General features: G+C 39.5%; 1 long non-coding RNA gene across 1 annotated transcript; it reads right to left on the minus strand.

Moving 5' to 3' along the window:
* Window positions 1-8,662: 8,662 nt before the first annotated feature.
* On the minus strand, window positions 8,663-12,728 carry LOC138969075 (uncharacterized). Its single transcript, XR_011456365.1, has 2 exons — window positions 11,597-12,728; window positions 8,663-11,211 (listed from the first exon to the last, which is right to left on the minus strand). It is a non-coding gene; the product is annotated as an uncharacterized lncRNA (long non-coding RNA).
* Window positions 12,729-13,014: the final 286 nt, after the last annotated feature.

Consider the following 13,014-nt stretch of genomic DNA (forward strand, 5'->3'; position numbering starts at 1 on the left):
TTAATCCACCAATAACTCCCTAACCGTGTGTTTGACTGGTCCCAATTTTTGTAAGGACCATCTCAGGAATGTAAAGAACCTGTTCACCAAGTTTGGTGACGATCGGTCCGTTCATTCTTGAGATCTATATGCGAACACAAACACACAAACAAACACACAAACAAACACATCGACCGAAACCTAGACACACCCCTATACCGGGGGTGTAATAACAAATTAGGACATTATGAGTCGCATTAGGCGTAGCAGAGAAAATTAGGAAATCCTTGTTAAATGTGATCTTCTTGTTATTTAGTGATTAAGTCTTGTCTTGAAACTGAAGCTTTTCTATGCAAGGTCATAAAAAAGCTTTGGTCTAAACCAAGCAAAGAAACGTTAGGACATTGTTCTTATTCTTGTTCATGTCATAAATATAGATACATTGATAGTCAGTGGACAGACAGGCACACATGCAGACATATCATAGACAGACACACACACAGACACACAAATGATACACATACAGACATAGTCTAGAGAAAGATACTACCACTAACCAAAGCATCATGGCCGAGGGGCACGAGAAAGTTACCAACCGGTCGGGAGCCTGCCGCAGTGTTGGATTGGTTGAATTTGAGATTACCGTAAAATCCCTAGCAAACGCCCAGTATCTAGCAAACGCCCACCCCCCACTGTTGGCCAAAAGTTGTGCAGAGGGGTCACTACCTAGGAAACGCCCACCCCTTTTTTACATTTAGTCAAGTTTTGACTAAATGTTTTAACATAGAGCGGGAATCGAGACGAGGGTCGTGGTGTATGTGTGTGTGTGTCTGTCTGTCTGTGCGTGTGTGTGTGTAGAGCGATTCAGACCAAACTACTGAACCGATCTTTATGAAATTTGACATGAGAGTTCCTGGGAATGATATTCCCGGACGTTTTTTTTCTTTTTTTCGATATCCGGCTTTTTGTAAAAGTTGAGGCGGCACTGTCACACCCTCATTTTTCAATCAAATTGATTGAAATTTTGGCAAAGCAATCTTCGACGAAGGCCGGATTTCGGCATTGCATTTCAACTTGGTGGCTTAAAAATTAATTAATGACTTTGGTCATTGAAAATCTGAAAATTGTAAAAAAAAATATATATATATATAAAACGATCCAAATTTACGTTCATCTTATTCTTCATCATTTTTTTATTCCCAAAACATATAAATATGTTATATTTGGATTAAAACCAAGCTCTGAAAATTAAAAATATAAAAATTATGATCAACATTAAATTTTCGAAATCAATTTAAAAACACTTTCATCTTATTCCTTGTTGGTTCCTGATTCCAAAAACATATAGATATATGTTTGGATTAAAAACACGCTCAGAAAGTTAAAACGAAGAGAGGTACAGAAAAGCGTGCTATCCTTCTCAGCGCAACTACTACCCCGCTCTTCTTGTCAATTTCACTGCCTTTGCCACGAGCGGTGGACTTACGATGCTACGAGTATACGGTCTTGCTGAAAAATTGCATTGCGTTCAGTTTCATTCTGTGAGTTCGACAGCTTGACTAAATGTTGTATTTTCGCCTTACGCGACTTGTTTTTTTTATAATTTGTTTTAAGACATTTGGCCTCCTTTATCTACGATTTGTGCACACTGTTCGATGATTCGCCGGGTTTTTTCTTCTTATTTTTTTTCTATCGCAGAACGTTGATCTTTATTTGTGTAAACAAACGGTGTGTTTATTTTTCATTAAAATTGCATAAATCACATGTTGGATCACTTTTTATTTCTTGTGAAAATGTTGATGACACTTTATCTTGCAAAGGGGTGTATACCTAGCAAACGCCCACCCCTTACTTGTACCCGAAATCTGTGCAGAGGGGGGGGGGTATGGGTGGGCGTTTGCTAGGGATTTTACGGTACAATTTTTGGGGGTGATTTATACGAATCCAACCCCGCGGTTTGTTCTCTCCCAGTTGGGTGGTACCCACTTTCGGGTCGTGCCCCTCAGCCGTGCTCTCTTGTAAAACTGACAGTTTACCCGAAAATGCACCACTTACAAGAGCAGAGGTGCGTGCAGTGTTTATAGCGCCTCGCAACAGTTTTCAGTACACAGATTTGTTGGGCACCAGGCTTCCTCGTGGGACTTTGGCTGATGACGGTTTTCCTTTCTCACTCTTTTTGAATTGGTGCTGTACTGATGTTGTTCACACTTTGACAGCACAATCAATGTGTGTGTGTGTGTGTGTGTGTGTGTGTGTGTGTGTGTGTGTGTGGTGTTGTTGTTGTTGTTGTTGTTGTTGTTGTTGTTGTTGTTGTTGTTGTTGTTGTTTTTGTTGTCGTCGTCGTCGTCGTCATTTTCATCGTTCTAGTTGTCGTCGTCGTTGTCATCGTTTTTTCTTCTACTGCTTTTTCTTCTTATTCTTAACGTTTGTAAAAACAACAAAGAAAGAATCGTCATTCCCAACCAAAAGGCAATGAATCGAATGTTAACTTTGTTAGCGACAAACCTGTCAGAATCAAAGGTTGTTCTCGACAACAACAAAAATGTGAGCGACAATCAGCATTGTTTGAATAATAATATACACGGTGTACATTGTCAAGCGTTATGCTCTTATTCAATAGAAAAGCTCTGAAAGCTCTGTGATTATCTTCAAGATTGAAAGCCCAGGGCCAAGGCAAGGCAAAGCAAGTCAAAGCAAAATTAATTGATTTCCAAAGAAATCAAGGGTTACATAAATTTGAGGAAAACAAACACCCAATAAAAACAACAACAAAAGGAATGGTATGCAGGAGTAGATGTTAGAGGCTTACGTTAGCTATCCCGGACTGAAGTATCTAAAATCGACTCCTGCATGCCGGCCCTGAGCATACAATAACATCGACCCTGAAAGACAGACACTGTTCACATCAAAGACGCAACAATTATTACTTCAAAGTTGTGTGTCAGATTATTTAGAAGGCACACAATACGGGATGTAAGAACGAAGTAAAAGTTCAGAAAATGTGGAACAAAGGAAGCAATAAGCTCGCTTTCACTGATCAAAGTTTGTTCAACTCTCGGTTTTCACCTTCAAGGAATTTTACGTTTAAAAAATATGTTTGATCTTAGTTTCGGCATACTGTTGCACTGCCTTCCTTCCATGCATGCTTCGATTTCCGTTTTCCTATATCCTGCATTGACTGCAGGCAAATATTCTTAATTTGTGCCCAGGTTTGCAGGAGTAAAAAGTTAACGGCATTATATTATCATTGTGGCATCCCTGCTGACACCTTTTGCTTGCGTATGGTATGTTTACTTCAATGCGAAATAGGCCAAACACTGAATCAATGTAAAACTTTGAAACAGCAAATCACTCTTTACAATTCTGTTTTGAGGAATTTAATGTTCAATCGTACACCCCCATTCCACACAACCGTTCTAGGTCCCGTTCCCGTACCGACCAGGGACGGCTGCCACAACAATGGAACGCTGCGCAAAAGGCCGTTTTTGGCATCTTTGAGCAGCGTCTGACTACAGTGGCAGCCGTCCTTGGTCGGTTCAGGAACGGGACCTAGAACGGTTGTGTGGAATGTGGGTATAACATTCGTCGATCGTTTCTCCCGAGAATTGCACGTGAAATACGTAGGTAGCCAATGCATGATTGTAGCGTTTATAGCCGCGGTATTTTGTTGTTATTGCTTTGTTTTTGTTTTACAAGTTTTCTAAGATTATCAATCCTCTTTGTCAAAAAAGGACTTTTCATTTTGTGTAAACTGGTTTAGAGATAAGAACATTGATGAAAAAGATTTTGTCTGAAATCTTGTTTGAGCACGTTTTATGGTAATGGTATCTACGTTTTTGTTTACTCGAAATACGTTGATTTACCACCTCACCTTTCTTTGAACCTTCGTGAAAAAATCAACAGTATTTTTGCAGTCACATACAGCGGATTTGTACTACTTCCGGCAACTATTTTAGTGTTTTATTTTTTTTTAACGTTTTCTCCTGCATGAAAGCCACTATCTAGTGAAAGCGTTACAGTGTTATAGTATCTAACCAAGGGAAAAAATAGTCGTGTTCAGCTACAATTAATATATCAGATATAATCTATGTCACTAATAAATTCATATGTGAAATGGTATGTGTCTGACTTCACGCGAGTGAAATAATAAATAAAGCCCAAAGTGTCGTATCCCTGTAAAGAATATATTTAGTTAACTAGGTCAGCATGCCACGAGATAATTGCTCCGTAATGCACGTGAGATAATTGCTACTCACTGCCCTTTCGCGTGACAACGTTCTTTAAAAAAAAATTAAAACTTGACTAAATATAAAAAGCAAACACTCCACGAGTGGGCGTCACTGAGCTAATAAAACGCGTTTGAGGTAGCAGACTAATTGGTGCTTGGATTCCTCTCTTTCTTTTTTACATTTAGTCAAGTTTTGACTAAATGTTTTAACATAGAGGGGGAATCGAGACGAGGGTCGTGGTGTATGTGTGTGTGTGGTGTATGTGTGTGTGTGTGTGTGTGTGTGTGTGTATGTGTGTGTGTGTGTGTGTGTATGTGTGTGTATGTGTGTGTGTCTGTCTGTGCGTGTGTGTGTGTGTAGAGCGATTCAGACTAAACTTCTGGACCGATCTTTATGAAATTTTACATGAGAGTTCCTGGGTATGAAATCCCCAGACTGGTTTTTTTCCCATTTTTCCGATAAATGTCTTTTATGACGTCATATCCGGCTTTTTGTAAAAGTTGAGCCGGCACTGTCACACCTTGATTTTTCAATCAAATTGATTGAAATTTTGGCCAAGCAATCTTCGACGAAGGCCGGACTTCGGTATTGCATTTCAGCATGGAGGCTTAAAAATTAATTAATGACTTTGGTCATTAAAAATCTGAAAATTGTAATTAAAATTATTTTTTAATAAAACGATCCAAAATTACTTTTATTTTATTCTTCATCATGTTCTGATTCCAAAAACATATAAATATGTTATATTTGGATTAAAAACAAGCTCTGAAAATTAAAAATATAAAAATTATGATTAAAATTAAATTTCCGAAATCGTTTTAAAAACAATTTCATCTTATTCCTTGTCGGTTCTTGATTCCAAAAACATATAGATATGATATGTTTGGATTAAAAACACGCTCAGAAAGTTAAAACGAAGAGAGGTACAGTAAAGCGTGCTATGCAGCACAGCGCAACCGCTACCGCGCTGAACAGGCTCGTCACTTTCACTGCCTTTTGCACTAGCGGCGGACTAAGGTCATTGTGAAAAAATGAAGTGCGTTCAGTTTCATTCTGTGAGTTCCACAGCTTGACTAAATGTAGTAATTTCGCCTTACGCGACTTGTTTGTTTGTTTCGTTTTTTTGCTATAGTATTTAAGAACTAATTGTAATGTGAGAATTAAAGGCAATGCAAAGGGTGGAACAGAAGAGTGGGTAGTGCAGATTCACACTTAGAAAGTATTTTACATTTTTGGAAATAGGTAATTGCTATGCACAGACTTACTAAACGGGAGATTAAACGATTGAATGTGTCAAAATACACTCGCTAAAATTGCTGTGCTCTTCCTTCCATAACCACAACAGGGAGAAATAGTGGTAAATACAGCATTCGAATCCAAGTTGACAAATAGAGGACTCGAGCTTAGTAGGTATGTTGTAGGTAGGTTGTGTTTTAAGGACGATATTTTACCTGAAGTACGTCTCGTATGTAGGCATACCATCTTAAACGTTTCACAGCCATCCACTGGTCATTGCAGAAATACACACGTATACAGCTTTTTGTCACGGTTCCCATCAAAACCTTTCGTTGTCCACCGCTCATGCGATCGACACCGGCATCAGTAGCAAAGGCATAACACAAGTAATACACAATATACCAAACAAAACAACCTGTTCTGAATAGATGGGTGTGGCTAAAACACGCGGGGACAGTTTAACAGCACGTGGGGACACGCGTGGACACGCGTGGACACGCGGGGACATTGAAATAGCATGCGGGGACGTTATATAATAACATTCTGACTATCCTTTTTTTCTTTTTCTTTTTTTTTCTCCTCTTTTTGGTGGGAATCAGCTTTTCTTCTGAGATATTAGGGCTCAGAAACGGAGATGTCTGCCGATCCTTTATGCCGTAAAACCATTTCTGGTTGTTAGAGATCGTCCCCGCGTGTCCCCACGTGTCCCCACGTGTTTTAGATACACCGGAATAGATCATTGGAATGACTTTATCCGATGTGACAGTTGCCAAGCTGTGCCTATTCTGAATTTGTGTCCATTTTTTTTGGCACCTTACGTTTTTGTCAGGTCGATTTTGTGAGTACCCATAAATAATTTGAGCGCCGATCACGTGACCCCAGAAAAAGACATCTTTGATCCGCATAATGGGCCAGATAGCCAAGGGAAGTGCCTTTATTAGGCTGTGAGGCGAACGTGATGGGAAGAGAGAGAGCGAGAGAGAGAGAGAGAGAGAGAGAGAGAGAGAGAGAGAGAGAGAGAGAGAGAGAGAGAGAGAGAGAGAGAGAGAGAGTGTGTTTGTCTAGAATTACTGAATTGAATCCCGAGCAGCAAATTCCTAATAAAGACACCTCCATGTGTGTTGGGAGATTTCTGAATATGATTTTTGAGTTGATATGATGATTTGCACCAAGTGTTTGCAGTCACGTTTTAAGGAATTATTCATATTTAATACTTTTACTGTGTCTAAATGTTTCAAGTTTTTCTATGTCGTGTTTTATGTTTGTTGTCATATACACACCACACTACGTACTATGTCTCTGCTTGATAGCATAGCAAGTTTGAATTAAATGAAACAGAAATTATCAATGTTTTAGTTGGGGTAAAAACAAAATGGTTGCAACATTTTGTTTGCCTAGTTTATAATTACTTTATACTTATGGAATTTATGTGGGGTAAATAGATTGTTGCAAAATGTTGTTTGCTAAGTTTATAATGACTTTTTTTCTTGTGTAATGTAAGGGAAGGGCTCCTAATATGGACCGCTTTTTGTTTCATGCTGATAACTAGCTTGTTTTCTTGGGAAGAAGTTTCATTTTGTGTTTGGTAGTCCTTCTCTCCTAGGTTAACCGTTAGGCCTAATTAGAGTAAAATAGCTTTGATAGACATTCAGCAAAAATTAAATACAGAAAAAAATCACAAATGGTCCATATTAGGAGCCTGGGCGCCTAATATGAACCAGTGGAGAGGCCTTCACGAATCACTGTAAAAAGGCCCCTATACATCAAAATAACATGATACAACTTAGTGTACAAGTCAGACTAATTAAAATATGCTTTAGACTTATCTGTTTTGGGTTGATGAGAGCATTATTTGAAGCACACCAGGAAACTAAAGAAGCTTATCAAAAACATAGTGAAAATAAGTGAAATGTTATATGAAGTCTTATATCGCGCGCGTATCTCCAGACTCGGACTCAAGGCGCAGGGATCTATTTATCAACTTCCACGAAAAGAAGACTATTTGTTATATATTTTTGAAATCTCGAGGGCTAGGTATAGGTTATTTTCAGCAAGCTTCTTAATGAATTAATGAAAATAGCCTTTAGCTTTTATTTTCTTCGATTTGTTGAAGGTGGCCCATATTTGGGGACTCACACATACTTTGAGATGTTACTATTATTTTTTGTTTGCAGTAGAAACTCGGGGTCAACACTGCTAAAATGTAACAAATACGGCCTATTATCTGTCATATATAGCACGTTTTGTGTGATAAAAGCTTTGGCTGTGAACAGAAACGAGTCCGTTTTAGGCGGCAAATTTAGAGTGAACGCTGCCAAAAGTGAGAAAAAAAAGAGAAAAAGCCTAACGGTTTTGAGGTGTGTGTTTCCGCAACTGTTTTGACATGTGCAAGTTATCCAGAGAGGGTGAATACAGCGAATGAAATTGTTTTGAGCGCTCTAGCGCCACAAGTTTGTCAGAACTGGAGGTGGTCCATATTAGGAGCCGGTCCATATTAGAAGCCCTTCCCCTATGTGACTCTGCACGAACACTAAGATGAGAACAGGAGGGGTGTAATTCTGGCTAGTAACGTTCGGTCTTCAGCACAGTGCTTTCGTGGGCGTGTGAGTAGGTGGGGATTAGAGTTGGGAGAGGGCTGGAGTCTCAACGGGATCCTCTTTGCGCCAAATACATCCATCAGTGGTTTACAACGCCGATTTTTACTTAAAACAAATTTTTTTTTTAAATAACATAAACATTTAGAACGTAACAGTTTCAGGACAACATTGAAAAAGGTTGTCTTCCTGCCTGCCAGTCTGTTGATCTGTGTGTGTGTGTGTGTGTCTGTGTGTGTGTGTGTGTGTGTGTGTGTGTGTGTGTGTGTGTGTGTGTGTGTGTGTGTGTGTACCCCCGTTTCCACAGGTTTGGTTGCCTAAATCACCATAAGGCAACCATCCACACGTGGATGGGAACCTAAACTCTGGATGACAACCTAATTGTGTGGATGGTCGCTTCATTTAACACCGTTAAATTGACTTTTTCGACGGAAAGAATGTCATAACAATGTTCAAAACAAGAGGCGAAGCCTTCAAGGCTCCCGTAAGAAATCAACAAACAGTAACATAACACAAACTCACTCACTCCGTAACACACACACACACACAAACACACACACACACACACACACACACACACACACACACACACACACACACACACAGTTAAAACTAACGCATCATATCAACTCGCCTGGTTCTTAAAATAATTCTGACGGTCAACACAGCCAGAAATGCCAACAAAGACAAGAAAGCTGTTGCAAGGTAAGCTTACCAAACGTTACATAGCGAATCATATGATAGTGCGTAAACAGCAAACAGTAGATCTACAATCAAAGAGAGGATCGAGTCTGGAATGAAACGCGATACAGATCTAGCATTCAAAAACTGTCTTTCACGTTCAAGGAAGTTGTTGCAAAGTACTTAAGACTAGATCAACTCATTTCACTAGAGGTGACTGCCTAGCACTGTGTTTGACAGCCGTGTCTGCTGAAATAAAAAGAAATTAAAACAAAACGGATTAACAGTAGGTGACACGTTATCAGAGTGGGAGACACTAGACAGTCTGTCTCTGAACTTACCGGGATACGGCTGCAAGATCGACACTGACTGCCGCGCTTTCGACAGCTCTTAGTGGGGCTCCTATGTTGCAAAATCATTCAAATCATGCAACAAACACCAAATTAAGCAAATATGAAGAGTTTTATGTGCTTAACAAAATCTGATACAGAGCCATCGCGAAAAATAAAAAAATGGGTAGTTTTTAAACAATTTTTCAAAATGGCCGCCAGTGTAAACGGTTGGGTATGTTAGGCATATTTCACTTCATGTGATTAACAGCAAATTTGGCGTAAATGGACATTTGCTTTTGCTTAACAAAACCTGATACAGAGCCACCGTGAAAAAATTAAGAAATCAGTAGTTTTTTTACAATTTTCAAAATGGCCGCCAATAAAAGGGTATTTAGGCATTTTTGATGCTACAAGACATTCTCTTGCAATAGAAACTAACACAAACACATTTTTAAACAAAACAATACATGTATTGTTGGTGCAGAGAATGATTGGACGGTGTGGGTGGCAGGGTTGAAGAATTTGTGGATTACCTAAACTGTGCAAAAATAAATATATTGCACCAATTTTCATACCAAAACGAAAACATTCATTCCTGTGCTGTTATATTCAATGTATGCTATTGAGGGCACTCAACTTGGCTAACTGGAACACTTTTAAGATAAAATTTGACCGCCGCCCAAATAAGGGTACCCCCCCAAAAAAACTGATAAAAATGTAATGTATCAACTCAAAAGTCGACTAAAATTCATAATCGCTGTATTTCGAAAACGTTGTTTGTTCTCATGTGTTTACACAACTAGCACATTCCGGCAAGTGTCTATACTCAAAAGAAACTTTGGCAGTACTTGAAACAACCATCTGTCATATATACATGCGAAGTCAAAAATATGTGGGATGTAAATCAACAAACCTGTGGCAGTTTTTAAAATATTATTTCGTGAAGATTTGAAAGTGTACTCAAACGGTTGAACTACGCCTCGTGCGTAGACACACATTCCTGAAAGTTTCAACGCAACCCACTTGGTCATTGCTAAAATACATGGATTTTAGTTGACTTGGGTATCCCTCAAATTTGACACATAAACATCTCATCCGTGAGATCGACACATACATCAGTAGGTACAATGGCACAACACTAGAAATATGCAAGATGGCGAAATAAAACAACCTGTTCTGGATGGATAATCAAGTTGACTTTCTCTTCGTATACAACAGTGACCCAGTTGTGCCTCAGGAATTGTCGTCGGCTTTTTAAAAGGTACCCGAAGTTTTTGCCACATGTCTTTGTCACGTCAAGGGTATCCTTATTTTGACGGCGTAAATGATGATGTTAAAAAAAAAATGTGCCAGATAGCGAAGATGCGAGCCTTTAATGGCATAGACAGTTTGAATAAAATGACACAGGAATAAAAGTTTGAGTTGGGGTATGAAAATGGGTGCAATAATATTTTTGCACAGTTTAGATGCTGACAGTTTTCACAGGCATGCAAGCACATTTGCATAGAGCTGTGCTCTGCAGTCCTTCTTAGCAGCATTTGCAGCGTTTTGTTGTACAGCTCTTCTTGCAGGCACACCTCATGAGTTCTCGGCACACGCTGGATACCTCTTGAAAGCTCGTCCAGAATGACTCCCACTTTCCAGCCTTGAACTGCCAGCCCACAGAGTTTGGAAGTCTAATAGGTAGATGGCTCTTCTCAATCTCATGTCCTGCAGCAGCACCTCACTTGTAAGGGGATTATGGTCAATTTGGCAGCTCTTTTTACTGAAGAGGTACCGTCTAGCACTGTTTACACCCAGTACGTTGCTGGTTTTGTCCTACAAATGTACACCAAAAAGCTCTTGTGCTGCCCTGTCAGTGGTACTCAGCTTACAAAGAGGAGCAGACAACCTGAAGAAAGTTTGAGTGACGTCTTCAAATGCTTGCCATACTTCCCAAGCCTTCTGATTCCCCAATACCATTGAAGAACGACATAGTGTCACAGCCTGTAAGGCTATGCAAAATGGGCAGACAGGGTGACTTCTCTTGACCAATGGCAATGGCTTTGGGAATGTGGCGATACACTTCACGAGCAGAAAAAAACGCAACACAGCTGGAATGAGAAGCAGGCTGTCTGGCCTCCTCTACATCCATGGTGCAGGAAATCAGCCTGGGGTACCCTTCACACAAAAGATGAAAAGTGACATTTTTATTTGAATGTATTTGAATAATGTTTACTATCTCAGAGAGTCGGTCAAAGCCGGGTTAGCAAGTCTTCACACAGCAGACCAAAATGAAAGAAAATTGTATTTCATGAATTCGTATAATTCTTACTGTTTCAGGTTAAAAAACAAACACAGTTTCCAGTGACCCAACTGATTCTGGAATCTTTCTGACCGCTACATTTATTCGCTTCAAACAGTCGCTAACAGAATGTTGACCATAATGAGGGTTCGTACGTTAAACCCATCAAATTCACAGAGGTCGCTTACAAATGATGTGCAAACATGTTCCAATTAATACAAATAAAAAAATCTTACTGTTAAGATGTATTAGGTAACAAACCTTCATACAGTAGTACTTGTGAAATCAGCTCCCTTCTGTGGCACCGGAATAAATGCAGAACGCTTGTTCCCAGGAACCGGCATGTGGTGTAACTCTTGTATATATCCTGTAAAAATAAAATTCACACCAATGCACGGTCAACTTAAAATAAGCAAAAGGATGAGAAACAAGCAACAAACCAAAATTGTAAAACTCAAAGAGCGGTACCTCTTCATTTTTCAAAACCACTTATCTCATTTGATTAGCATACACTGTATGCTTTTGTCTGTTACCTACCGTCTTTGAAAGTTTGATCACAACACTGTAAAGACAGGGGGAGTGGAGTGTTTTTATCTCCAGCTGGTCATCCTACTATCTGGCCTACCCTCACTCAGTTTTTGACTCTACTCCTCCCCACCTTATGCCAGTCCTTAACGTAGGCAGGACTAATCATTTATCATACCATGAACAATCTCTTTCTCCTCGCCTTTTATTCAAAGTTCGTTTAATCTGTTTAAAATCACCAGCGTGGCGATCATGATTTCCTTACTTGTAATCAACAGATAGATCTAGATCTATCAGCATCACAATCCAGCTGATGAGCTATTGCAAGATTAAACAAAGTCTCTGCATTTCAGCGCTTCACCCGATGAATAACAGACCCCAGGGGAGAATTAAACAGTAAAATGATGTGCCATTGGTGAATGGATGCGTATTCTTGAAAACTTACCTTCAGAAACGTTGTTTTCGCTCAAATCAAAACACGCAATGTTGCGGAGGCCGCCATCTTGAATTTTCATGCTGCGGATATATAAAATTCTAAAAACGATCAAATTAAATACCAGAACACAAAAATACCCATAAGAGAATTTATGTCATGCATGTGTTATCAGCAGAAAACTTCTGGTGCATGGTAAACCATTGAATTTTACATTTGCTGAGTTAAGAATATTTACTGCTGAGCGCTTTTGGTACGAATTTCGTCTGCTGTAAATGCAGCCTTTTATTTTCTATCAAAAACAAAAAACACGATTTCTGAAGTGGCTCTGTATCTGAAATCCCTTAAATAATTATAAGGAACAATATCACAAAGTATCATGTTTGTTGCAAGATGTGAATGATTTATGAGTGCGTCTGCAACATACGAGCCCCACTATCTTCCTCGCGTGGACATTGGAAACACGCTGTGCAGATCAAATTGTAGGAAATCTCCCTTTGGTATCTTCTTTATTTACTTTTCTGGAGCTTAGAAACCGAACAACATGAAATCGTCTTCCCCGGCGAATCGGCGAGGTGAGAACTGGACCACAATCCTTCGCGCGACCCCTGACCTGATCTTGACACCTGACCTGCCGTCTCCATGCCAAACACGACACAAATCAGTCAACTGCTTGTACCCCTTCAAAACCCCCCACCACCCGTTTTCTTTGGATACACGC

This window comes from Littorina saxatilis, linkage group LG6 (assembly GCF_037325665.1).
Source record: "Littorina saxatilis isolate snail1 linkage group LG6, US_GU_Lsax_2.0, whole genome shotgun sequence".
Classification (NCBI taxonomy): Eukaryota; Metazoa; Mollusca; class Gastropoda; order Littorinimorpha; family Littorinidae; genus Littorina; species Littorina saxatilis.